General features: G+C 47.1%; 1 long non-coding RNA gene across 2 annotated transcripts in view; it reads left to right on the forward strand.

The window, feature by feature from the left end:
• LOC129690643 (uncharacterized) overlaps positions 1-25,277 on the forward strand; it is a 58,934-nt gene that overhangs the window by 2,289 nt on the left and 31,368 nt on the right. The window lies entirely within an intron of this gene.

Raw genomic sequence — 25,277 nt, forward strand, 5'->3', positions numbered from 1 at the left:
CAATGATTGGAATCCCTGCCAGACTGTGACTGTTGACTGGGGGCGGAGGACTTCATCTCTTGTCTAGCACTACATGTGGCTCATGGTAAGGTCTCAGAAAGTGTTTGGGGAGTCATCATTCATGAGGACACCCCCACCCCCTGCCTGGGACCTAGGAGACATTAACAGGGGCTTTCATGATTTTGGATCTACAGCTCCCAAAAATCCTAAAGTCTCTGCCATCACTCAGCCATGAGGCCTAGGCTCCTTTGAAGCATTGGGTAGAAGATCCTGGCTCTGCAGTGAGCTGGGATTGCAGCGGGCTGGCTGGCTGTCTTAAGGGGAATCTGAGAGTGAGCAATAAGCTCATAGGAGTTATGACTGGCACAGGTGTGGCATCCAAGCGTGGCCAGCTGCTTTCCATCTGGCTTGTGGTGCAGAGTATCTGCTTCCTCTTTCAGGACAGACCCGGGGAGGGTGGAAGGGCCAGGGCTGGTGGTGATCACCAATACTAGGACCATGCGCAGGCTCTGCCTGCTTCCGGAAGAAGTGAGGGGACAGACTGCATCCTCCACGTACCCAAGGAGGACCCTCCCTAAGGACAGTGATATCAGGAATGATGTTAGGAGATTCTACATCAGGTTGATCTTATGTGCTGAACCCTTGGTTTATTCTTGGATCTGTCAGTCCACTGTGATACTATGTGAAGGCGTCGGGTGATTCTGTCCCTTCACCGATCTGTGATCCCATTCCACTGGTGGCTCAGCTCTTCCTGGTCACTCACTCTGCCCTCCCCTCCCCCAGGCAGTCCCGGGTCACATGGTAGAGTCTTTCTGTTGTCACTCTGTATCTTCGGTAACACAAAGACACAGATCTTACTTGTGTCCACAGTCCAGACCTCACAGAGCTTGTAGCTAAGCATTCAGTTCCCAGTGTGGCTTCATCAGAGGCCCCCTGCAAAGTTCCCATCCCCTACTGTTTTCTATTTCTGAATAGAAGGTTTCCATAGCCACTCTTCAGATGCAGTTGGGAAACAGTTCTGAATCCAACCACCATGTTAGTGTCTGTCTCCTCGGGCTTGAAACATCTGCCTTTCTAGAGCAATGGTAACAGAAAATTAATTTTTTTTTAATAGGGTCTGATGTAACCCTGGGTGGTCTTGAACTCACCGAGTAGCTGAGAATTAACTTCTAATCCTCCTGCCACTACTTCTGAGTATGTATTACTGATGTGCACTACCATACCAGGTTTATGAGTGCTGGGGATTAAACCTAGGGCTTTGTGCATGCTAAGCAAGCATTCCACCAAATAACTGAGCCACATCTCCAGCTCAGTATTGTTAATCTTTCTGGTTCCTCAGCATGGGCTGACAGTGACCATCCACGGTTCGACTTGGGCTTGTGCCAATGGCATTGTCATGGGCTGGAGTTCTGTGGCCACTGAGCCTGGCCCAGCCTGGTGGGATTCCAGACATGTTTTCTGTGATGGTGAGGTTTGATGAAGTTGTCTTATCTAGAACTTTCTGTCCTCTCTTTAGGTATAGAAACACTCACTTGTGCTGTCTATCGGGGGCTGGCAGGGACCAAGGCAGCATCTTCAGGTGGATGGGATGATCTGTCTTAGGACACGGGATTTCTTCTACTTTGGCACACTGAGCTCTCACCCTCCATCATGCAGTACAGCAGGTCTTTCTGTCTAGACAGTTCCCATCCAGGTGTGTGGCGGTTTGAATAAGAATGCCCCATAAAGGCTCATATATTTGAATGCTTAGTTTTCAGGAAGTAGAGCTACTTGAGAAGGACTAGGAGGTGTGGCCTTATTGGAGTAGATGTGGCCTTCTTCAAAGAAGTGTGTCACTGGGTGTGGGTGGGTAGGGGCTTTGAGGTGTCAAAAGCCCAAGCCAGGCCCAGTGCCACTCTCTCTTCCTGCTGCCTGTGAATCCAAAGGCAGAACTCTCAGCTCCGTCTCCAGCATTATGTCTGCCTTCATGTCACCATTCTCCCCTCTGTGATGACAATGGACTAAACCTCTGAAACTGTAAGCCGGCCTTCTTTTAATCTCTTTTTTGTAAGAGTTGCTGTGGTCATGGTGTCTCTTCACAGCAATAGAACACCGACTAAGACAGGATGCAACCTATACCGCTTCTTGCTGTCAAGTCCCTTGACATTCCCAACAGAATGCAACCTTATAGGGATGACTAAAAGTTGGCCAACCACCCATCTGTAGATCCTAACAGGCCCTGGTCCTAGCCCTGAGGAGTTGTTGGACTCAGCCTTAGTCAGCCCTGCACCTGCTTTTTTCAGTTTGCTACACCATGTCTTGCTGAGTTCATAAACCAGGACTCTATTGATGGGGTCAGAAAGACCTTAACTTCCTCCCATAGTCAGTGGGTGTTGGACTGATCCCTTCCCCCTAGAGTGGAGGAACCCTTATCTGCAGTTTGCTAAGCTTGCTCCTAGGGTTTTCCTGAGCAGGACTGTCTTTTCCCTCTTGCTGGATGGGCTGCTTCATTGCACGAAGCTCTTCCGAGCAGAGCCCTGTCCTGAGGTGAAATGAGAGAGCCAGCACTGTTGGCCATGCAGAGCAGAGCTTCACCCCAGCAGTGGGTCTCCTCTCTCTCCTGCAGCTCTCCTTGAATCTTCTCTCATGGACCAAGAGGCTGTGGTGGACAGATGAGTGGGTATGGGCAGCCTTGGAATAGCCCCTTCTAGCGCTCAGTCCATGATCTGCCCGGTCTCCCCACACTGGATTCCTTTTTCTTTGACACCCCTTGGCAGTAATTAAATCCATTCTGGAGATGTTCTGGCCATGTTTTATCTGACTTGGACACCCCCACCGTACCCCCAGTCCCAGGGTGCCTAGTGTGCTCTTAAAGTGAATGAATGGATGAACGAATGAATTAATGAATAGAGATACTCCATGTTTTGATGCCAGAACAGGGAGAAAGTATATCGTTCACTCACGTGTCTTCTCTATCCTGGTCACAGCTGAGGTTATCATGTGTGCAGGCTGGTTATACCATAAGGAACCTCTGGCCAAAAATGGGGAAGACTATTTTTTTTTGTAAGTACCCAAAAATAGGAACCCCATAACTGGGAAAACCTGGGATTTGCGGAAGTAAGCTCGGCAGAACAAAATGTGTAGGTGTGGAAACCTTAAGGGAGTGGATGTAAACCTTCATGCTTCCCCAAGTCTATCCTCAGAGGACACTGAAATTTGAACTGGGGGCTTTGAATTGGCAGCACATATGGGGTGGATATTCCCAGTCTTGAGCATGCTTAGTGGGTCCCAGCTTTGGTAGATGACTGGGTAGATATTAGCAGGTCTGGAGGATAGTGGGGTTCACCTCTCCCTCCTGGTCAGCCACCTGAAAAGGAAAGGACCTGAATCACTTTCCCAGTTGTGGGAGGGCAAATGATCCCATAGGCTAATCTCATCACCTGAGCTCTCTAAAAGGTTATTAACGAATGGCCGTATAACCAGGCTTCACAGAATCGTCAGATCAGTGTATAGAACCCAGCATCTTCCAACCAAAGGCTAAGAATGTTCTCAGACAGCATGTGAGGCCTTTGGCGGAGGTTTCCCCCATTGCTCTGACCTGCCTACCTGCTGTTTCCACTAGTGTATTTGAAAAGTGCTTTATGACTTTGTCGCTTGCTATAAAAAGTGCATCAAACCACTGCCACATCGGAACATGGAATTTGGGGTAACCTAAATCTGTTTTCCTGGGCCATCTATATTTGGCTCCAGAATAAACTATCTTCCCCTACAAAAAAAGAACTGCTCTTGAGTGAAAGAGACCATGAATAGAAAAGTTGAAGAAGTCTGTTTAGGGACTGGAGATGCAGCTTGGTGAGTACTTGCCCAGCAAGCAAGAAGCCCTGGGTTCACCCCCAGCTCTACATACATATGGTGGTACCTGCCTGTAATCTAAGTATTTGGGAGGCAGGAGGTCAGGAGTTCAGGGTCATCCTCAGCGTCAAGGTCAAACTGGGATGGAAGAGACCCTGTATATTGAAAAAGAGGAGGGCTGTTCAGAGACTGAACAGCTTGTGAGAGGGCACTGCACCAAATCTGACACTGACCACTGTCCCCTGTTTTGAAGCAGTAGTGCTGGTCAGCTCTTAACAGGAAGTTGTCAGAACTTTTTGTTCACTGCCGGGAGCCAAAGCTATCTACTGAAGCCAAAGTCAATTCGTGAGCCAAAGCTATCTAGTGGAGACAAAGGTATTTACTGAAGCCAAAGCCAAGTAGTGAGCAAAGGTCATTTAGTGGAGACCTAAAGCTATTTAGTAAAGAGTTATCTAAGACCCTAAATCATGGGTGATAGATTGTGAGGACATCCGTTTGTTAGAGCATCTGTAAGATATCTTAAGAAAACATCCTTATGGTATCTTGCAAGTACAATATTTAACCCATGAAAGCTCTCTTCCTATCTCCTGCAGCAGTAAATTAACCTTCCCCCTTTCCTGCCTTCTCCCTGTATAAGTTGGGTAAAAATTTTCTAATAAACGAGGCTTTGATCAGACGAACAGACTTGGCCTTCATTCCTGTGTCCCTTGTCCCTTCCCCCTCATTCCTTCCATTCTTCTTCTTTAGGAACCCGTTGAAGTTCCGCAGGTCGGGACAGTTCACTTTTTAGTTTTATTTCCTTGGCTTTCCACTGTGTCCTATTTGAGTGGCTTTTGTTATTATTTTGCTTTCTTCTCTTGTCTAAGACAGGATGTAGCCATTAATTTTGTGTTGAAGAGATAAAACACCAGGACCAGAAATAGCTATGTGGAAGAGTGTGTTTGGGTTCAGGGTTCCCAAAGGAGTGAGAGCCCATCATGATGAGGAAGGCACTGAGCAGCAGGAACAGGCATCTGAGAGATCACATCTTCACATGCAAGCATGAAGCAGAGAGAGTGAGCTGAAAGTGGAGTGAAGCTATGAACTCTCACCCTCCCACCCACCAGGAATATGCTTCCTTCTAAACGCTCAATCCTCCAGACAGCACCATCAACCCAGGTGTTCAAATACATGAGCCAATGAAGTTTCTCTTTCAAACTACCATATAGGGTATCACTCTTTATATTCCAACCTCGTCTCCTGAGTAATGCCATTACAGTCTTGAGGCACCACCATACCAGCTACTGATGTGAACAATTTAAGCTTTTATATGCTTGGTAAGTTCTGAAATAAGTATTTTTTGTAGTTGTTATTGTTGTCAAGAATTAGCCAGAATTTACAGAGGCCCTCTCATGAGTGTTTTCTCTGGGTCTGATTTAACCATGATCATCATGAAGATAAGTAGCCATCTTCATATGGTGACCTTCAGGAGGCTGTATACAGCTGCTGCCATGGCAACAAAATAGGACTGTATGGCAGATAGCTAGGCTACAGTAATTAGACTGTCAATATTCCTTCTTAGAGAGGAGGAGGGAGGGTCACTGGACCTTCCTAGGGCCCTCCCTTGAGGTTCTATCACCATTCCCTCCTGTGGAAGCTACATGGAATCCTAGAAATGCTTAAGATATAGGAAACTGGCTGGGCTTGGTCCCAAGAAACTCAAACATTAGCCACACTAGACCTTGAGGCACTGTTCTTTGACACGTATCTCTCCCCAGGAGAGTCACAAGTCATGATATTCTAGTGTGTATAAAGATGATTAAAACAAAAAACAACTAACCAGTGCAACTGACCTCTTGTCAACTGGACATACAAACATATCATTGTTGCAAGAAAGCCATAAGCTTTGCTTTCTTGTTTCTCCACAAATTGTGGATATTAATTAATTAATTGTGATATTAATACTAATATCACAATGTAAGGCACAGTGCAACCTTAAAAGTCCCACAGTCTTTAAAAATATCAACACTTTAAAAAGGTCTCAGTCAAAGTTACCGTGGACCCCTGAGCAAACAAAACGAGTCAAATAGTTTCTCACTCCAAGAGGGAAGAACCAGGGCACAGTCACAATCAAGTAAAAGCTAAACCAAACCCCCAACAGTGTAAATCACAAAAGTGTCAAATGTCTGGGACTCACGATCTTCTGAGCGCCAAGGGACCTGAACAATCCCACTGCTCTGGCTTTGCCATTACTTCCTGTTCTTGGTGGTGATCTCCAGTAAGCTAGGGTTTCTACTGCAACTGAGACTGTGTTCACCAGTGACCTCCTGGCCTCTTTACAGGGACTCTAACCTGCTCCATGTGGTCAAAGCTCAGCTTCTTTCCATGGCCCCTTCAGTTCTGGCATTTACACTGCTACTGAGGCCTTAAATGGCTTCTCCTGACCTCTTACAGTGCCAAGCCTCAGCTGATCTCCATGAGCTCTTCCTGCCTTCAACCCCACATGAGTCTCAGACATGGGACCAACTTCTGTTTGCAGCTAGATGTGCAGCCTCAGTCCCCATCCTCAGGCTGGACCCCAGCTTCTGTGTGTCAAACCTGAGAAAATACTCCCAGAAGATTTAACCATGGTGGTATTGATTTCTTATTAATAAAGCTGATTTTTCAGCTTCAGCTAACAGGCATTGATTGTCCCACTAACACAAAGGTTATTTCATTTTAGTGGTGCTGATCCTTTAGCCCCAGCTGACCAGAAATTACAGACAATTTTAACTTAAATATATCGTACAAATATCCCTGCTGGAGTGTTGGCTTCCTGTTGACACTTCATGATCCAGGCCTCCATGTCTGCACTGCTATCAGCTTTTTTTATTTTTATTTTTTTATCTTCTACTGTTAAGCTTTGAGTACTTACTGGCTTTCTCAGTCTGAAGTTCCAGACACTTCCACAATTCACCCCAAAACAACATAGTCATGTGTGCAACAGCAATACTATTCTCTCAGTACCAATTTCTGTTGCTGTTAAAAAAAAAAAAAAAAAAAAAAAAAAACCTGACTGACCAATTGACCGACAAACTAACAAACCACCAGAACCGCAACAAACACTGGTCAAAACCAATTTGAGAGGAAGAAAGGGTTCACTTGGCTTGCCCTTCCATAGCACAGTTCATTGGGGGGCATGGCCAGAGCAGGAACTGAAACAAAGACCATGTATGAGGGCTGCTACTAGCTTGCTCCCCGTGACTTCATTTGCTTTCTTGTACAACCCAAGCCCACTTGCCCAGAGGTAACACCACTCACAGTAGGCTGGACCCTCCCACATCAATTATTAACCAAGAAAATGCAGTCCCCTCCTCCTAGCTTATGTCAAGTTGATAAAACAATAACAACGGAAGGACCGGCATACTCGTGAGGTCTAAAAGACACGCAAATTTAGACTTAATAAGGACCCATTGTTATTATTAGTAGCAGTAGTAATAGTACTACTGTATTACTATAGTAATACTGCTGTATTACTATTAATAGTGGTAATACACATTCCAAAGCTGTGGGAGAGTCCTAGAAGTCAGGTATGTTGTAATTACACTTCTAATGTTAAAGTACTAGTGCCACAGATGGAATGGTCTCAGGACCTTTACTTGTGGCTGTTCTGAGTCTTTTGCTGCCTGTAGTTTTGATTTTTCCTTTTAAGTCGGTTCCGGTAAAATGCAACTTTCTTTTACAAACTGATTTTGATTGTTTGGTACAAAAAAAAAAAAAAAAATTAGTATCGCTTTAGAAAAATTAAGTTTTGTGGTTCCAAGCGATTAGGTTTGGGGTGTTTTGCTCTGGTGGGTTTTGTGTTGTGTTCCCACACACACCGAGGTACTGATTCTGTGCTCTGGGCTTTGAGGTGATGCCCGTTGTCTGTAAAGCTTGTAGAACTGAACTCATCATCCATCTGCAGAGTCTTAACAACCAGGGGCTCCAGGGGACAAAGCAAGTGGTAAAAACAGACATTAGGGTTAGACAGTGAGGTAAGAAACACTAAGGAAGACAAATAAAAGCCAGGTATGAGATAGCCGGTCTGACCAGTAGGAGGAAGGACATGGCTGCCTAATAGCAGAGATGAAGGCTCGCTTACCTAGAGTATTCTCTGCTAGGGTCTGAGGACCTGGATGCACTAACACTACCTCACAAATATTCATAAAACTTTAAAATCCACAACAGAGACCCACTCGTCTTGCTCCCCACCTTGAATGGTCCACTCCAGTCTCTTTGGAGTGCTCTTTTTAGCTTTCCTAGATAAACCCATCGTTGCTAAATAAACTTACTTAAACTGTGTATGTCTCTTGACCGAATTCATTCCTTCGAGAAGGTAGGAACCAAAGGACCCCTGTGACTTCCTGTGGGAAGAGACTACCTGAAAGCTCCCTCCGGTGCTACTAACCGCCCCTTGTGCCACACAAACCACAGGCTTCAGACTCAGAACAGCTCTTCCCGAGGTGAACCGAGGAATGCCACATGGCCCTCAAGGGGTGCTCATCTCTGGCCATCCTCAGCTGTGTAGTCCAGACTTAACTTGTGGTGATCCTCCTGCCTCTGCCTCCCAGCTTCTGGGATTACAGGCATTTGCCACTCTGCCTGGCTTTAGAGTGTTAAAGGCCTTCATGAAGAACTTTCCAGAAATTGAAAATTGCCTTGGTTCAGACATTCTCTCTGTCCCTTCCTTCTTCTCCCCCCGCCCCCAACCTCTCTTTTCTTCTTTTCTTTTATGCTGAGACTTGAACCCAGGTCAAGGCCTGGGTTACCAGTTAGATGAACCCTCTGCCAGATTTACATGCGTAGCTTTAGTAAAGTACAAACAGTACTGATGTCACACTCCCACGCTGATTCGGGTTTCCCCAGCGACTGCTTGCTTCCTTGACTTTTGTTGTTGTCTGTAGTTCTGGGAATAGAATCCAGGATCGTGCCCATTCTAGCTCAGCACCCTGTCACTGAGCTGTGTCCCCAACACACACCGAGTCGTTACACTTGGGAAGATTTAAGTTTGGCATAGCCCCAGAAATGATTTGTTATTCAATACAGTTACAAAAAGAAAAGCTTCAGTCTTGGGGCTGGTAAAGTTGCATTTTAAACACTCAAAGGAAACTTCATATCCAAATGCCAAAGCAAGAAAACCCCGAGGAAAGAGGAAAGGCACTAACAGGCTCCAGCGTGCTGGTTTCTGAATTGCTGTTGCAGTACCCTCCCTCCCTCAGTCACTTCTGTTCTGTCCATGCTTGCAAAGGAGACCCAAGGATTCTGGTCTGACTTTTTATCCCAATTGCATAAAACCAATTAGTTTCCACTGGCAAAAAACAGTCATGGTGGGTTTATTGGAATTAGCCAAACACTAACACTGAAAGAGACCTCACTAGATAGAGGCCCTAGAGGTTTCTGTATGGAGAGATACCCAGGACTGGAGAGATGGCTCAGTGGTTAAGAGTGCTTACTGCTCTTGCTAGAGGACCTGGGTTCCATTCCCAGCACCAGCATGACTGCCTGTTTGTTTGTTTTTATGTTTGTTTGTTTGCTTGCTTTTTTTATTTGAGACAAGATTTCTTTGTGTAGCACTGGCTGTCCTGGGGCTTACTCTGTAGACCAGAGTGGCTTCAAACTCACAGAGATTCACCTGCCTCTGCCTCTGAGTGCTGGGATTAAAGGTGTGTGGCACATGATTGCCTGTGACTATAGTCTCAGGGATCTAAGCTCCTTTGTTGACCTCTAAGGGTTCTTGTAAGCATGTGGTACACATAAACCCACCCAAGCTCACACACATGCACATGGATTCTGAAATAATTAATTTCAAAATGGTATTCCTTAAAAAAAATAATTTACTCTTAAGCAGAGCATGATGGCTCAGGCCTGTAACCTCAGCATTTGGAAGGATAAGGCAAGAGGACCATTGGAAGCCTGAGGCTAGTCTTGGTTAGGGAAGAAGATGCTGTGTGTGTGTGTGTGTGTGTGTGTGTGTGTGTGTGTGTGTGTGTATTTAATATATATATGCTGGGCGCCCCACAATCTCATCGGTTACTTTCTACGTTGTGTCCAGTTGAGATTTTCTGCAATGGTTTCCATGTGTTGCAAAGGGAAACTTCTTTGATGGGGTGATAGCTACACTTATCTGTGGGTATAAAGACAAGATTTAGACGATAGTTAAAATTATGCTGGTCTAGTAGAGTGGCAGTAGTATGGTCTCTTCTAAGATCCATGACCTCACTAACCCCAGGAAGTTGACTAGGGTTCCAGTATCAGGCATGACCCCCCCACCCCCGTTATGTGGCCCATAAGTCCAATTAGACATCTGCTGGTTACCGCCATGTAAGTGCCACATATTGAATGTTTACAGTGTGGTGCCGTGATGGTCATTGCTGTGGTTTGTGGGTGTCGCAGGCTGGTAGGATTATTCATTTCTTCTCTCAGCAGCTCCTGCATCTGTGGCTCAGGAGGTGGAAAGGAAGAGGAGGTGGAAAGAGTGTAAGAGCTAGAATATCTGGAATTCTGCTGTGAAACAGTCTCTCCTAGAAATGGCTGCATGAACATGACCAAAACAATGGCAGTATCATAGTCATGTTAGCATGGAAGGAGAAAAATCTCATGGGGTCCCACCCCTAGACAAAAGATGATTGCTGAGAGAGGAAGAACCAGCCTCTCCCAGACATGAGCCCCCTGATTGTTAGCAAATACAAAGTGGCCAGTGTTGAAACCATATGCACACAAACAACAAAAACAAACACAGCAGACTGTATATATTTGCAAGCCCACGTGCCTGCGCACATACCCACACCAGTTATAACACAAAAAAAGGCTTTCAATTTGAAGGTGCCGAGGTACATGGAAGAAGAGTTGGAGGGAAGGCACTTGGGAGGAGACAGGAGGGAGTAAGGAATTGGAAGAAGGAAAGTGATGTAATTGTATTTTGATTTAAAATGCATAAAAAGAATATGCTTAAAAAATAAGATATTGAGACAGTGTCATCTCAGGAAGAGTTTAAAAAAACATGTGAAATGTTCTATAAAAAACTGTTACTACAAGAATGAAGAAAGAAAGAAAGAAAGAAAGAAAGAAAGAAAGAAAGAGCAAAAAAACAACAAAAAAGAAGGTGCTGGGTATGATGGGTGTGATGGCAGGCATTTATAATTCCAGAGGAGGTTGAGGCAGGAAAATTTGTGTGAGTTCTAGATCAGCCCGGATCATAGGTAATGAGACTCTGTTAAAACAAAACAAAACAAAACACGAAGACGCCCAAAGCCAAACCAAACCCAAACAACAAAACAAACAGAAATAAGCTTAAGTTATTGAGGACTTTGCTCAGACTCCCAGACAGGGAGAGCCAAGCTGGGCTGGATGGAGGCTGACGGTCAACATGGGGGGCGTCTGAAGAGAAGGGTTTAGTGGACAGCACTCTCAAGGCCAATGACCTGAAGGAGTTTATGGCAAGCCGCAGTCATAGAGTAAACCCCTTGTTATAGCCACAAGAAGCCTGTTCCTGGCTAAACACATCTTTAGCCAATGCAGAGAAGTTAGTCTTGACTTGGAGAATACTGGGGACGTCCGTGCCACCAGGGGAAATGGATGGCAGCATTGATAAAAGACACCAGACTCTGATCATGAATGATGATTTAGTTGTAACTATAAAATCTGCCAAATCCCGATTTCTCACAAGTCTGGTTTCCTGTCTCTGCTCTCATAACTAACAATAGTTATGCCAGGGAGGGCATATTTTGTTGCTGCTGTTCTTGTTGGGTTTTTGTTTTTTGTTGTTTTTTTTTTTGTTTGTTTTTTGAGGGTTTCTCTATTATGTAGCCCTGTCTGTCCTGGAACTGGCTATGTAGATCAGGCTGGCTTCGAACTCACAGAGATCTACCTGCCTCTGTCTCGCAAGTGTGGGAATTAAAAGTGTGCACCTCTATGCCAGGCCTTTTTTTTTTTTAATTGGTTTGAGACAGGCTCTTTCTATGTAGCTCTGATTGATCTACAGCTCACTAACTAGACCAACCTAGTCTTGAACTTGCAGCCTGCTTCTGCTTCTTGAGTGCCTGGACCACTCACGTGTGCCACCTCACCTAGCTTGGTTAAAAAAAAAACAAACCAATTTTATTGTGAAAGAATTAAGAAATGGTTCTGCATTATTGCGTAATTCTCCCTTAAGTCCCCCAAGTGGAATCTGGTTCAATATCAGAATATTAACACAAGTCAAATTATTGGCAACATGTAACAATTACACCAAGATTTGAACATTGAAGGCCAGTCTTAGCATTGGAAGAGGCCACTGTACGTGAGGTTATAGCCAGGGAATGGTATCAGCCAGAAGAAAATTATAATTGGAAGCTAAATTACAGGTAGTAAATTACAGGTAACTGCAATACGGGCATTGGGACATTCTGGCTAAAGAGCCAGATAACTCGCTCACGTGACACTCGGCTAGGATGTCTGAGCCACATCTGCTGCTGCTGCCTCCTTAGGCCATGCTATGTTCCCCACGTTAACTGAGTGGGATCTCCTTCTTGGTGCCTTTGCAGTTGTCTCCCCCTCCTGAGACTGATTTCCCACCCATTCAGGTTAGTTTTATCCCATGCCAGGAGGGAGTGAGCCTTTCCACCCCACGGGGAAGAAACCACACTGGCTTCTTCAGGTTGTGTGGTGCTGGCCTGGAAAAAGAGGCCCTGGAGACCAGCATCTGGGGAGATGAGCAGACTCGGGGGAGAGCATCCTGTGGAGGGGTACAGGTGGCAGGTCAGGAGCTGCCAATGGTCTTGATCTGTCTAGGCTCCTTAGGAGCAATTTACTTCTGATCTCTGTATGACCTTAGCTTTTCACGGACTTAAGGTCTACTGTGGAGTAAGACTCTTGGAAGGCATCATTAAGTTTAGCAGGCCTCAGCGCCCACCAAGCCTAAAGCTAGAACACTGTTGAAAAACTAAAAAGTCCGAGAGGCACCAAAAAGGGTTCAGCACCTGTCCCACTTAACCTGAAACCCCACCAGTATGACTGAGGCATGTTATTTTATATTGTAATTATTATTATTGTTTTTGTTTTTACACACTGCTTCTCTGTGAAGCCTTGGCTGTCCTGGACTTGCTTCGTAGACTAAGCTGGCCTCGAACTCACAGAGATCTGCCTGCCTCTGCCTCCCTGAGTGCTGGGATTACAGGCATGGGCCATTGCACCTGAGTGTTCTAAAGGTATCTTAAAGAAAGTACCCTAAGGGCCCCAGGAGAAAATTCTGGAAGTAAGGCTATTGGGATTTCACTTTGACCCCACACCTGCAATTTTCTTGGTAAGGAATAGCAGCTTGGCCTGCTGGGTATTCCCCAGGTTGGCTCAGCACTGGGCAGCTAAAGAGGCACAAGTGGGCAGAGGGCCCCAGTCAGTGTCTTGCCTTCTGCTTTAGAGTCACTGTGAATCCAGCTCCAAGCTGGCACCAGGGAAAGGAGGTCAAGCTCTACCTCACCCAGTCACAATCATTTCCAAAACAGCTGGTGAGGAGGTGGCCCCAGACAGGGCAGGCAAGAGAGCTGGAAGGTTGCTGAGACTTGAAATATGAAAGAACTGGGAAGCAGCGGAGCCGCAGCCCTTCTTCCTGTGGTGATAACATCATGTTTTGAGGCTCTTTGTCACCACAACACCCCACCCCACCCCACCTCAATCCCCTTAGAAGCTGTCTTGCTTCTAAGGCACAAGTCACTGGTAGACAGATAAATGGGGGAGGGGGTGTGACTAGGTAAGAGAGATGGTGACCTTCCAAGATGGTGGGCGTCTTCCTCATTCTCCTGACCTGAGACAAAAGCCTGACTGCTTAAAGCAAAGGCCTTGTAGGCTTTTGTCTCCAACCAGCAGACTGGCTCAACAAGTTCCGGGCCAGATTAGGAAATTACAGAGCAGCTGTGGGCCATTCAAACATCTTATCTTTCTTCAAACTGACCAACCCTAAATGAGCCAGACCCCTGCTCTGCAAAGCAGAGGGCCTTTATCCACATGTTTGCAACGTGCGCTTGTCTCCTCACCCCCAATAAACACCTTCCTTCAACTACTGATTCTATCTGCTCCGTGTGTGCTGTTTGAAATTTCTCCACTGCTACCTGTTGCACTTGATATTTTCCTGCCTTTTTTATAGGCAGAGAAAATGAACTCGATCAAGACCCCTAGACCATATCATTTTCATTTAAAGTACACACAAGAGGCTTGAGTTCATGAGACAAAGATCTCCTATGTGCACAGTAAGGTTCTAGGTCTTCCCCTGGTCCAAGGGGGTTCACCTAGGGACAGGAAGGACATCAGAAAAGTAAGGAAATGAGCTGTAGGCCACTTCAGCACCAAGACTGGGAACAGCCTGTGCAAAAAGGCCCTGGGGTGGGTATATAAATGAGGGGAAGTGCTTACAGGAAGTTCCCAGAGCCACAGTGCTTGGGATAGAGCCACAGGTGTCACACAAAAGCTTTGTAGAAGTGAGAGTCAGACCTGAGGACTTGGCCAGAGGTGTGTCACTGTCTTGTACTATTTATAAAACCATTCTGCTTTAAAGGAATTTGGAAGAGAGATTATTCTGAGCCAAATGGGAATGACCAGGGCCAAGGAATATGTGTGGCAATCACCCAGAATGGCATGCTGCTCTGTGGCAGAGGTGACATGAACTCACAACCACAGAACATGAAAACATATGTCAGAACATGAACCAGGGGCCTAGAGAGACAGCTCAGCCTTTAAGAGCGCTTGCCACTCTTCTAGGGGACCTGCATTTCACTCCCAGCACGCACACCGCAGCTCCCAGCCATTTATAACTCCAGTTCCAGGGAATCCAACTCCCTCTTTGGCCTCCATGGCACCAGGCAAACGTGGTATACAAACATACATGCAAGCAAGAAACCCAATACATATGCAATAAAAAAAAAAACTGCAATGTGAGTCGGGTGCAGTGGTGCAGGCAAAACCCTGTCTTGAAAAAACAACAAAAACAAACAAAACAAAAACCCATTAGGTCCCCCTTTGGCCCATTCACCTTCCACACCTGATTGCCTTGACCACTCTCCATATCTGATGGGGTCATACCGAATTCCTCCAAGACTCCAGCTCCCATCTGGCCTGAGATCTCTGGCCTAACCTCACTGAGGCTATGGCTAGGGCGGTTTAGCCAGAGTCTCCAAAACTATTTCTGGAATTTTCTATTTAATATTTCGGGACTGTGGTTGGCCGCAAGTAACAGAACCTGAAGTTTAGATAAGGCATCAGCTCCAGAGCCTTACTCAAAAAGAGTCATGGAGTGATCTTGTGGTCACTAGGCCCAATGAAGTGGAAGAGACAGATGCTTCGTTTTGAGGACAGCACAGACAGCACTTCCTGCTTTTCACTGAGCCCTGTCACTCTGCGTCATCCATTGTACCAGAAGCTCCTCAGCATGAGTCACCAGAACACATTCAGATGGGGAAACTGAGGACACACACAAAATGTGTTCAGTTGGGGAAACTGAGGCACACACACAAAAACATTCAGATGGGGAACTGAGGTGTGCGAGTATGTGCACACTCGTGCACGTGCCCCCACAGAGGGGGAGGGGGCTCAGCAGGCCTTGTATTTCATGTCCTTCTATGGGCAGGTCCGTGGCCCCCTACCTCCACCCAACAGGTCTAAGAATTGCTGATATCAAAACTGGGAGGGGAAGACTACCGACTCAAATCTTCATGGTCAAATTAAATTAAGCAATTAAGTGAAGTGAGCCTTTTTATTTGTGTATTGTTAAACCCAAATATTCGAGGAGAAAGACCAAATCCACGATTGTCCCATCAAAGCAAGCTTAATTTAAAGGTGCATCTGGGACTGACCAAACGGGCTCTTTCACCCTAAGCCGGGGTTTTAGAGAACAGACCCACTCTGGCTTCTTGAGGTTCCTTTTTGGGGGGAAAGAGCCGTAAAGGTAATAGACAACAGCTTTAAGTGTCTTTACAGGGACAAGATAATTTGGAAAAAATACGATGAAAGCTAAGAGTAAAAGCAAGGAGATACATCATGTAGAGGGGTGTCACATATTCTGGGATGGTCATGGGTGTAGATCAAGGTATCCTGAAAACATACTTTGCAAGGCAAAGAGCAATCATACATCATGGGGTCATGAGTTCAGCAAGGCAAGGGATAGTCATACATTCATAAGGTCACAATGTAGTGTAGGTTGAGAAGCGTATTTTGTAGGGTGCATTAGGTTTATTCTTAAATAAAATAGGAACCTATTCTTGTAGGGTGTGGCAATTTAACAAGCACAGCTCCTTAACAACAATGTGTTTCCTGTTCCGGTTTCACAGGGTCCCAGAGAAGAAGGGGGCCAGCACAGATCTCTGCAAAGGGTCTCTCTCCTCACCCTTGTGTGATATGTGTGACCTCCAGCCTCCCAGGGGAGCTCAGTCTCTTCAATAAGGGCTCTGGAAAGGCAGAACTTATAGGAAACAGGGTCTCAGGATTCTCCACCCCATTAGATGGTGTCTGGTTTCTATCTGTCCTCTCCCCTCAGGTGACCTCTGTGAGCCTACTGGTTTCTTCTTGAGTCAGTTCCCAGGCCCTTTTATCCCCTATACAGTGTCCTGTTTTCTTCCTGCTGGTCGCCTTTCCCCGTCCCTCTTCTAGAGGCCTTTCCACAGACCTCATTATCCCAGCTCCCTTTGGCACCCCAGTTGCCTTCCTCCTGCCTCTGAGCCCTCTTTTCCTTTCCCCATTTGCCCGATGGGGATCCCAGGTGCCCTCTAGTGGCAGTAGCATGCATTACTCCCTGACCATGCAGAATCCACAGCTCTCAGAGAATGGAGGAGAGCTAAGTTAGGGCCCACAGTGGATTCACACACACTCTGCTCAGGGAGCTGGTTGGCTTTTTCCATTCCAAGATAGCTGCTTTCGTTTGTTTGTTTTTTAAGTCTTAGAGGCCTCACAGCTGCTCCTGCACAGGCCCCCTTGGCTGGCCCAGCAGGAGGTCTCAACTTGTATTGTAGGGCTCTTTCTTCCAGGTCAATCTGCTTCAAAATCTGTAAGATGTCTTCATACTGGGATGGAAGAAGAGTGCCTTGGGGATCAAAAGGCCAGCTGTGCATGCAGCAGAGCCACCAGTATTAATCAGGCTGGCTTTGGATACCACCTCTGGATACGTAGATGCCCTCAGCAGCCTCCTGTGGGAGTGAGTCATTTCCCAACATGAGAGTGCCCTGGCCTAGCCTGGCCTTGGGGTTTAGAAACACAGGGGTTTGCTATCAGCCCCAGTGCTGGTAGCTGAGCTTGGATAAGTGGCTGATCTTTTTGACCTGGACTTATTTATCTATTTGTTGTAAAGCTTCGGGCAAGCCAGATTTTAGTGCATTAGTCTTTGCTTTGGCCCAGGGCTTGGGGACTGGTGTTTCCCACATACATGCCTCTTGGTTTCCGCTTCCTCCAGGGAGTGAAAAGCCACAGAGCAGTTCTTTCCAGGGTGCTTGGAGGCCATGAGGGGTAGGGTTGTGTCCGGGAAGCCCAGAGGACGCTTTCTGAGGCTCTGAGTCTCAGCCCAGTTTCAGCTGAGTAGTAGTTCCCGTCCTTTTGCTCAGGACTTGCCTGGTACCCTCACAGACACACTGAAGGGGACAGCTTAGCGCTTCCTGGATACCACTGACTCCAGCTGACTCCCAGAGACAACCGCTGCAGACCAGTTGCTGGCCAGCCTGTGATGGTCGTTAGCTGGTGGCCTGCTTTCTGTCTTCTCTGCAGTGAGGCCGACTGTCCTCAGGCTGCGGGCTTTCCTTAGTGCGTGGGACCCCACCGGGAGCATAGCTGAAGCCACGGCATTCCTTACAGCCTTGGCTTTGGAGTCTCAGGAGGTGACGTCACTCTGCCACGTGACACCCGCAGGACCGGACTGATTCCATCTTCTAATGAGAGAAGTGTTTAATATAATCTTCCTCTCAAATTTTATTGCATAAAGCAGGTGCTTTCTTGGCTAATGGGTGTGAAGAAGTAAAAAAAAAAAAACTCCGTGATGTCATGTCTAGCTTGCTTATTATGAACAGTGTACCACAATGAAGAATGTATATTCTAACCTTTATTTTATGTGTATGGGTGTTCTGCCTGCACATAAGTACATGAACCTTATATGTACATATATGTATACAGTGCCCTTGGAGGACATTATGGGATAATTGGTGAAACGTTCTGGGGGAGACTGACCAGTGAGAATGAGAATTCCTGGAAAGAAGCTGCCCGAAAAGGCTGTCTGATTAGAACCTCAGTGGCATGGAAAGCTGGGAATGTTACTACTTCAGAGCTAAATTACCTTAGGGCATTTTTGGCTCTTCCAGGAACCATTATTGCTGAAATGACCTAACATCTTCCGTGAGCATTAGGAAAATCCTTTGGGATGTAGGAGCAGACCCGAGTTTCCACCCACCAACAGGCTAAGAATGCTATCAGACCACACCTGTGGCCTGGAGCGGTTCTCCATATGTGTCTGTAAGCACCTGCTTGATGTACCCAAAGATGTATTCGAAAAGTGTGTTGTTTTATGACTTCCTCTGTATTACCTCATTGAAACATGACATCTGGGGAGACCTAAATCTATGTTCTGGGCCATCATCGCTCATATTTGGCTCCAGAAGAAGCCATCTCTTTTATTCATCTGAGGCAAGAACTATTTATTTTGCTGACAGCAGCCACTTGTCTGATAACATCTACTCAAATGAAAACAATTTACCTTGAACACACATATGCTTGTAACATACCTTGAAGCTCTTAGGAGGCAGAGACAGGGGAATTTCTGTGAGTTGGAGGCCAGCCTGGTCTATATATAGAAAGTTCCAGGCTAGAAAGAGCTACTTGGTGAGACCATTTACCAAAGTAAACAACAACAACAACAAAAACAAAACCTAAACCCAAACCACAGAAGGCCCCAGAGCTGTTTAATAGCCTCTTGAAACCAGCAAGACATTTTTGGCAATTGGGTTTAAGGTAAATATATAAGGAATGAAGAGAGTAAAACAAACCTCCACATAGCAGGCTCAGATAACAAAATGTTGTCTAAGACCATGATTAGTAGGTGTCAGGGCTGTGCGTCATGCTGCATGGCTGGCCTGCCTTCTATCAGCCCAGGGCCATAGGACAAATAAAGGTGGAATTCAGGGTGTTGCAATTAGAGCTTCCTGAAGCAGCTGCCAGTGGGACAGAAGGCACAGCTGATCAGGTGGTCAGTGGGGGTGGAGGTGGGGGCAAGGGCAGCAAGCTACTGTGAAAGGAAACAGAAAAGCTCCACCCAGCCAGTCTGATCTACTGCTTCCTTTGTATCGTGTCCCCTCCCCCTCCCCTGGTCATGGGTAGTCATGAATGAACCTCACTGTCCCTCCCAACATTGGCCAGGACAACTGACAAGTTGTTCAAAAAGGTGACACACAGTGCCACACCAAAAATGTATGATGTGTAGGTAGGTGTCTTTATTCAAGGCCAGAACTTACTGAATGGCAATAGGTTCACAAGGTAAGTAAATTTCATTAGCTATAATTTGTCTGTCTGTCTGTCTGTCTATCTATCTATCTATCTATCTATCTATCTATCTATCTATCTATCTACCTACCTACCTACCTACCTGTCTACCTATCTACCTATCTACCTATCTACCTATCTACCTATCTATCTGCCTGCTGATGGGCCACACAATGGCTATAGAAGGGCTAAGTGCTGAAGAGTTAGAAGAATTCAAAGGGGACTCCCTGGAAGCAGGTTGTTGACTGGCAGAGTAACAAACCCAGCTGGAGAGCTGCTGGATGCTGCAGAAGCAAGCTTTAGGGTTGGAGGACCTGGAGGCGCAGGACCAGGTCCAAATGAGTGGACAGAAATATGGACAGGCAGGTAGAACTTTAGGGGATTCAAGTCAAGCAGGAGGCACTGAGCTAAAGTTCTGGGGTCAGTCTCTGGAAGCTGCTGGTTTGGTGCCCACACCCAGTAATCAGAGGACAGTTAGAGCTGTCACCTGGCAGGCTTGGGTGTCCTCCTCTTTATGGGGTCTGGGTGAAGCTGCCGTACCTTCCCTCACTCTGGGGTGTTTGGTAAGTGCTAGTTTTTGATACGCATGCCTCTGCGTTTACAGTCAGAGTGGAGGCGAGTGCTACTTGTAAAATGGCATCGCCAAGGACATGGTGCAGCCCCAGTGCCATGGGTTCCCACAATATGGAGTGACTCACAGCAGGGCACAGCCTGATGGGTACAAGGCAAAATCTCCCGCAGTTGAACTTAAGTTAAACAGGTGGAATGTGACTGGCTTTGTGCTGTCTCCCTCATGATTCAGCCCAAGTCTAGGGCCGTTGATCCTAGAAGGCTGATGTCACGTCTCTTCCCTCTAAGGCAATGCTGTGTCCCTGAAGGGCTGAGGATGGAGGGCTCATCTGTAGGGACAGGTCGGAAAGGGAAGGACCAACCATGGCTCTGGACGCTGTGGGTCTGTGTTTGAACTTCATACGCGATAAATTTGGAACTTCAAATCTATGCTGGAGGTGAGCAGCCCCCTAGTAGCAGTCAGCCTATTTGTATTGACGTGAGTGCTGTCATAAAGTCACCTTGTAAGTGACAAAAGAGAGCTATGACCATCAGTGAACGCACAGTAATTAATAGGAGGTCATTCTTAGCTCTGTAACAGCAAGTGTGAAAATGGAGAGGAAATCGGCTTTCTTAAAAATTCTCATTTCAAATCGGCCCTTCCTGGAATTCAAACACAGCTTCCACAGTCTGTTCATAGTAAAAATTATTTATTATCAATGTGTCAGGCAGGGGACTGCCGTGGCCATGTGGAGGTCAGAGGGCTACTTTGTGGAAGTGGCTTTGTCCTTTCACCTTTAGGTTACTGGAAATGGAATGGAGGTCCTCAGGCTTGCCAGGCAAGTGCTGAGTCATCAGAAAGGCTCAGCTCCAGCAATCTGGACACCGCAATTACCCAGTAAATGTTTCCTGGTTACATGAATGAATACCAACACTGGGATTTCTCTAACTCAAACAATTATTAGGGCGTGTGGTGGTTGGTTTTGATTGTCAATTGGATTAGGTTAGGAAATGCCCTGGAGTGTTAGTAAAGCTCAGCTTTCGGTGTTGGTTTGCACAGTAGTATTTGCAAACAGTTAGATGGCAGGGGTTCTGACTTAACCAGTAGGTTTGCCCTTTGATGGATTCATAGCCTGGTGGCATTGGTGGGGGATAATGGGAAGCAGAAGACTGAAGGCAGTGGGCCCCTGCTGTTGCGTCCCTGAGGCCTCGATCTTGCTGGTTTCCATCTGTATTAACCTTCTCAATGCTTTCTCCCTATGCTCCCTCGATGAGCAGAACTGTTGTGGATAAAACCTAGGCTTTGGCTCCCACATCAACGCAGAGACAAGTAATAGCGAAAAGAGAAAGAAGATGTATGTAGCATGACCGCAATAGGAAGAGGAACAAATCACTGAGTTCCCGCCCTGGCTTCCTTCAGTGACGAACTACAGTGTGGACGTATAAGTGAAATACACCTTTTTTCTTCCCCAAGTTTCTCTTGGTCGTGGCGTTTCATCACAGCAAAAGTAACCCTCGCTAAGGCAGCAAGTATAGGACCCATTACTTAAGTGTGGGCTCAGCTGGGTGGGACCAAAACCCCTGGGCCCCTGCCGGCTGTGCTCAGCCGACAAGGCAGCTCAGGCTGCCAGAGGAGTGCATTGCTGCCTTCCTCTCTTTCTTGGCATTACCAAGAAAGCCACTTTTGGCACAGTGGCTTGTCTGTGAACTCAGACATGTTTTCTCTCTGTCCCACGAAGAACAGCAAGACCCGAGCCTGCTGGGGATGAAGAATAAGGGCACACTTCCATTTGTCCCGTGTGCTCGGTCTTTCTCGGACGTTGGTGGGGAGGGAACGCATTTCAAACTGTTCTGCCCTCCCAGCAGAAGGCAGGGAAACCAAGGGAACTCCTAGAGGGTAACAGCGAGCTTACTTTGCTTTACTCAGCCCTGGATCTCTTCTGGGTGAAGAATGGAACTGGACGCCAGGCTTGCTGTACCAGCCCCCTGTTGTGCTCATTGTAGGGTTGCTGATATCCCAAGGCAAGGGAAGGTGGCTGGGATGTTTCCATGGCTCTGTGCTCTGTCTTGCTGCATGGATTATCTCTGGGGATACCCAGCTCTTCAGTAGGTCTATGCCTGAGGCTCAGGCCGTCCACATTCAAGCTGAAGTATTGTGTAAGCAGCAATGGGTGGTCTGGGGTCTCGGACGCAGCTAACCTCCCCATCTCTGTGGGGCATTACTGTATTGGGGACCTTCTGATCTGGTTCCCACAGTGGGTCTGCCTGGTTCTAAAAGTTCTCGGGGACCCTCAGAAGTGTGAGCAGAGACAGCCATGCCATTAAAGCACCTCTGAACACACGGCACAGAGGCTTGGGGATACCATCCAGGCAGCTGAGGGGTGCAGTGGTGGTGTAGGCAGCCAGCTACGCAATACAAAATGCAGTGAGCAGCGGCACCCCTGTTCCCTCCCCTCCCCCACATCTGAAATCATTTTTGTCCTTAAGGCCTTGGAAACTGGGCTGTGGGGTGATCTCGCCAATGCTTCTGTGGTTGTTCTTCTTTGTTGGGAATGGATGGTCCCTGGCTAATGGTGTAGCAGGACTCCATCAGGCCCCACACTCTTGATCCCAGGCCTTCCCATTCCTTCAACAAGGAGTTGGAGAAGCTTTGCACATTTTAAAGTTCTACTTCCCTTTTGATGAAAAAAAAAAAAAAGATCTGCTTTTGAATCCTTTTGCCTTTCTCCATTCTGCTGGAAGTGTTCAGAAGTGTCAATCCATGCCTGCAACACAGTGCTCAGTTTTAGCTGGTTATCGAATTCCTCGAGGGCAAGTTCTAAGACCACCAGGACAGGAACAGAATGAGATCAAGTCCTTCTCCCCTTTGTAACAAAGGTAGCGTTTCCTCCAGCTTCAGTAGCGTTCCTCCCGGAGTATTTGCTGACCGTGCTTTCCCAGATCATGGCCGAGCCACTCTCTGTCTCCTGAGTCCTCACTGGAATCACCTTTAAAGTGACAAGAACTCGTGGCTTAACTATCTATTAGTTTGTCTCTGAAACCTGGACTTCCTGGGTACTTCCTCTGGACCCCGCTGTGTCGGTTTATTAAGAGACTTCACTCCATAGCTGACCAGGTTCCTCATCTGTATCCTTTAGATAATAACATCTAAGGACACTGGCCTGCCTGAGTTCCCTGCATCCTCATGTTTTCTCTTTAGCTTTTCCACCCACTGACTCTTGTATTCCTTGGCTCTAAACCTCTATTAGCTCACATTGAATTGGGGAGGATTGAGACCAAACCCCCATTTTACTCCCCCACCCCTGATCCCACACAATCCCACTCAGGTGGGCCCTGTGCTTGCTGGGAGTCTGCCTTGCTACCTTAATAAGTGTCGTGGATTAACTTCCTCCGTCTCTCTGAATTCATTCTATTGCTCGGGCTGACCTCAAACTGTCCATCCTCCTGTCCCAGTCTTCAGAATAATGGGATTATGGCTGTGTGTACCATACCTTACTAATTTTTTTTCTTTAACAACGTTCTGCCTATAGTTCAAAATTCTTCTAGTCTGTTCATCACCCTGTTCCCAGATACATGAAACATCTGTTACAGTGCCATGTCATTCCAGACACCAGTTTGCCCAGTCTTTCAGGCTTCCACCAACAGGAGCTGACAACACCAAACTCTGGAGGTGGCAAGTCCAGGACTGAGGACTGTGGATCTAAGGTCTGACAAGGGCTGCCTTACTTGACCCACATAGTAAAAGGGGCAGGAGGTTCTTGGGGATCTGCCTAGTGGCCATGTCTGGTACCTGCCCCACTCCATGGTTGACTGGGACAGGAACAGGGCTGGGTTAAAGCTGAATATCCTCACAGAAAGCTCTCCAGAACAGTAGTCTGAATTGCATAATGCTGGTGTCACAGAGGGGACAGAAAGACAGATGGTTGCACAAAATCCACTTTTTCTCTTTCCTCTGATCTTTGATCAAGAATCGCCTTCTGGGGGCTGGAGAGATGGCTCAGAGGTTAAGAGCACTGACTGACCTTCCAGAGGGCCTGAGTTCAATTCCCAGCAGCCACATGGTTGGTCACAACCATCTATAAGATGATCTAATGCCCTTTTCTGGCCTGCAGGCACACATCCAGGCAGAGCACTCTATATATAATAAATAAATAGTCTTAAAAAAAAAAAAAAAAGAGAGAGAGCCTTCTGCATAGAACCAGACAGGTGTGAGACCACGTCCTTGGACCTGGGGACGTGTGTTGCTCCACTCCAGGATTCCATGCCCAGAACCCCTGGCAACACTGAGGCCCTCTGCACCGTTGTTGACTCAGTCAGGAGGGGCTATTTGACCTTCATCAGGGTTTGGATAATCACCAAAGGCCATTTGTTGCAGGCTTGTACCTCAACCTGTGTCAGAAACAGGCACAGGGCAAACTCAGAGGACAGCTGGATATGCTATGGGGCCTTTGGTGCACACAAAGAACAGCCACCCAGGTTGAACTTAGGCTGAACTATGCGTTATTCTTGCTGGTCAGGCCTCCCGCCGAGAACCCATGACCCGGCATCCTGAGAACGTGCCTGCGGCAGGTGACTTGTGCTTGGCTCTACGGAAGAGTGTGACACCCGTAGGGTTTGCGGGTGGAGTGCTTCCGCACCACACACAAGGCTCTGGGCTTCATCCCTAGCACTGCGTAAACTGGGCATGTGGTACGCAGCATATACACTCAGGAGGTAGGGGCAACACCAAGCCTGTGGCAGCTGCTCTTGCCAGTGAGAGTGAGGCTGGCATTCACCCACTCCCACAGTCCCTTTCGGCTCTGCCGGTTCTGACCCCATCTCTCTGTGGTCCCATGTCCCCTTTCTGGAAGAGGTGGCCAGGAAGGGCTGGCAATGACCTGGGTCCTGTCACACTGTTGCTCAGGGACTGGTTGCCTGTAGCAGAATTTTAGCTGGACTGTGGTATCTGACGTGAATCTGGAGCTTTGGCACCTGAGCTTTGAAGTAGCCTTTTGTCAGGGATTGTTATCTGAGATTTTGTAGGTTTTTTTTTTTTTAAGACTCTTCAGAGCCTGTGCATAACTTAGTATCAAGACAGGTCTGGAAAACCAGGAAGAGTCATGGCTGAGAACTGCTTAAGTAATGGGTCTTTCAAGATAACCTCTGGTGGGGGGAGGATGGGCAGAGCGGGGAGGACACATGGTCGGGATGCAGCATCAGGCAAGCCCCGTGGAGCACGGATGGCTAGCTCAGGAGATGGCCCCCAGCAAACAGGCCAACAGGCACAAACTGTACACGCGTCTTCGTGTCCTTATTATTCAACCCCAAATGGAAGCCTCCTCCCATCCCCCCCCCCATAGTTGTCCCTTTCAGACAGGACAGACACAGGCAAAGGGCACAGTGCCAAGTCAGGCACTCATTCCTTTCTTAAGAGCACCGGT

Source organism: Psammomys obesus, unplaced genomic scaffold (genome assembly GCF_907164565.1).
Source record: "Psammomys obesus unplaced genomic scaffold, mPsaObe1.curated_primary_1811, whole genome shotgun sequence".
Classification (NCBI taxonomy): domain Eukaryota; kingdom Metazoa; phylum Chordata; class Mammalia; order Rodentia; family Muridae; genus Psammomys; species Psammomys obesus.